The following is a 3,038-nucleotide window of genomic DNA, read 5'->3' on the forward strand; positions in this document are numbered from 1 at the left end:
CTCTCAGTTTTGCTTTCCTGGTATCCATCCCTGCTATGGTTTGGTAACAACACTGGATTTTCTGTGAGGAATTACTATTCTTTTATTGTACACAGTTTGTGTGTCTATCAGTTCAGGTGCCCTGTGTTCTTTTTGCCAAGAAGCAGGCAAGGGACTCAGTCCAGAACAATTTGAGCATTTTTTTTTTCTGGGCATTTTGAGTCAAAGAGCATATAAATACAGATAAGGAAAAAGTTGATTTGTCCCCTGACAGGACCCTGAAGAGTTAGGCCAATAATTCTGCAGCCTATATTCTCTTTGTAGCTCTCTTCTTTGAATTTTCTTCAGTTAAACCCTGCCCTAAGGGTTAGGGTACAATGGTGAACAAAAGAGATGTGATCTTTGCTTTGACAGCGCTTAAAACACAGTGGGGAGGATAGACATTTATCAAATAATCAAAGAAATAAATTAGTTGCAAATTGAGATTAAATAAAGGCCAGAAAAAAATTAAGACTGAGTATAAATGAGGTGTTCCTTTTAGTTAGTATCATGGAGGGTGTAAGCCCCTCCTCATCTCTCTTACTTGGAAGGAATTCTAAGATTCATTGAGAATTATAGTTTAATTTGATTTATATAGGTAGATACACATGAACTTACACAGAAAACCCCAAGAAACCAAAGAGAGCCAGCAGCCTCCATTGATGTTTGTTTGTTCTATCTGAGGAATACGTGTAGAAACAAAAGTGTTTTTTTTTTTTTTAATTTTAATTCAGTAGAATACTAACATCATCAAAACTAAAGTGATATGAATCAAAAAGGTGAAGCAATTATAATACCGTTAAGCTTGTATGGAATAAATATAAGGCACTCAACACTTTACATTATATACTTATAGGTAGCTAAGAGATAATTGAATATTACAGGAAGGTAAACCATCTGCCTTAATGATTGTGGTAGATATTGCCTCACAGTTGAAACTTTTCTATGCAAGTGTTATGTTTCTTTTGGAAGAAAGACAGTCATGTTGTATTTCTCTTTATAAATGATTTTCCATGACTCAAAAGCAAAATCAAAACAAACAAACAAAAAAGTCATTATCAAAAATAAATTTGTCAGAAGACTGAAAATATACATTTAAGTAAACAAAGGTGAAAATCAAGGTTGAATAGTTATTTATTTACAGGTTAACTCTTCTCCCCATATAACATTCATGCAACTGAAAACAGCAAATGTTATAACTATACTTAATCCTGTAAATTTTTAAATTTCCTATTTGGCTAAAAATATTTATAGGTGAACCCATTATCTAATTTATGGATGTAAAATAATTCTTATTAATCATAAAATGTAATACTGATAAAATATTATAAATATTAGCAATAATCTTATTCCTCAACAGTAACCCAAATCCAAGGAAGAAATGGAGGTAATGACTGGCAATATAAAAACAAGAGTTAGAATTTCACATGATTCTTGGCCTTGCATCCTGGTGTAGCGACCCAGCTCATAGGTGTTAACTGCTGTTGTCATGGTTCATCCGCTAAACTGCATTGTCGCTGTTTCCCAGAAGATGGGCATTGTCAGGAATGGGGACCTGCCCTGACCCTAGCTTAGAAATAAATTCAATTCCAAAGAATGACCACACCCTCTTCAGTAGAAGGTAAACAGAATCTAGTGTTTTTGAGTAGGAAGACCTGGTTCTCGATTACTGAGAAGAATCAACCTTTAAAGTATATAATTAATTTAGTTGTCAGTAGAGAATCCAAGGGACCACCATAAAGAGCTCCTTTTCCTGCCTAAAGTCTGGGTGATGCCTTAAAGCGTATTGCGTAACTAGAATTAGTGAATAAACTAGACATGGTTTTTACAGTGGGAGTCAGTTCTGTTTATAAGGAATCCATGAATTAAGAGATTATTTTAAACTATTTGTGGTATGGATCATGCAAGACCTTGAAAGTTACACTTTTTTTCCCCCAGAATATGATTTAGACAAAGGTACACTTCTCCCAGAATACCCACAAGGTGTTGTCTCTGATGTGAAAGAGGAGAAGGGCATTAAGTACAAATTTGAAGTATATGAAAAGAATGATTAATATAAAAGTGTTTTCTGATTTATTTCAAGTTGTTCTCCCTTTCTCTAAAATCTTATATATCGTTACATTAGAAAAGATTTTGTTGACTTTAGATCTATGAATAATTATTTCTAAGCAACATGTTTTTATTCCCCATTAGACTATATCAAACACCATTTATAAAACATTCTTGCTATAACTGTCTAAGTGCTTCTCTAAGGCCAGACTGTCTCCAGCACCTGCTGCGAAGAGATGTCATTTCACACTCATCACATGTGACATGTTCACCAGTCATTGACATTGTCAGGTTTTTAAATGTTGGCAGTATTTATTAAAGGTGAAGATGCACATAGCCTTAAAAAAAAAAGTTAGATTACATAAGCTTGTTTTCTGACTCCAGCTATATATACTTGCACCTATTTGTCGTCATTACTTTTTCACCCCCTTTTGGAAAATATGTTTTAAAATTTTGAAGAAAAATCTTATTCATTAATTATAAAAATTTTCCAGGTTATCCATCAAAAGACACTTATGAATTCTACACGAAGTTTGCCAGTTACTGAAACATGGTACACCTCAGATGACTTCCTGATTTTAATTTGATATTTAAATATGTACAAATAACTATCTTTTTTTGACTTAGATTTGCAACTCATTTTATCTTAATATTATAGACATATTTTTCTGGTTTTTTTTTTTTTTTTTTTTTTGGTTTTTAATAATCAATATAGTTGAAATTGATAGATATGGGATTTTAGCCCCCAATCTTTCCTACATATTCAAATTTGATCAAGCCCATTTTAAACTCCAAACATACTTCGGGCATATATAAGTGGCTAAAACAATTTATAAAAAATATTATTTAACTTTTCCTTTTTTTTTTTTTTTTTTTTTTTGAGACGGAGTCTCGCTCTGTTGCCCAGGCTGGAGTGCAGTGGCCGGATCTCAGCTCACTGCAAGCTCTGCCTCCGGGGTTTACACCATTCT

At 33.2% G+C, this 3,038-nt stretch overlaps 1 pseudogene; it reads left to right on the forward strand.

Annotated features, from left to right (window-relative positions):
* The first annotated feature begins 1,507 nt into the window (after positions 1–1,507).
* On the forward strand, positions 1,508–2,072 carry LOC100424099 (dihydrofolate reductase pseudogene; annotated as a pseudogene).
* Positions 2,073–3,038: the final 966 nt, after the last annotated feature.

This window comes from Macaca mulatta, chromosome 4, assembly GCF_049350105.2.
Source record: "Macaca mulatta isolate MMU2019108-1 chromosome 4, T2T-MMU8v2.0, whole genome shotgun sequence".
NCBI classification, from domain to species: domain Eukaryota; kingdom Metazoa; phylum Chordata; class Mammalia; order Primates; family Cercopithecidae; genus Macaca; species Macaca mulatta.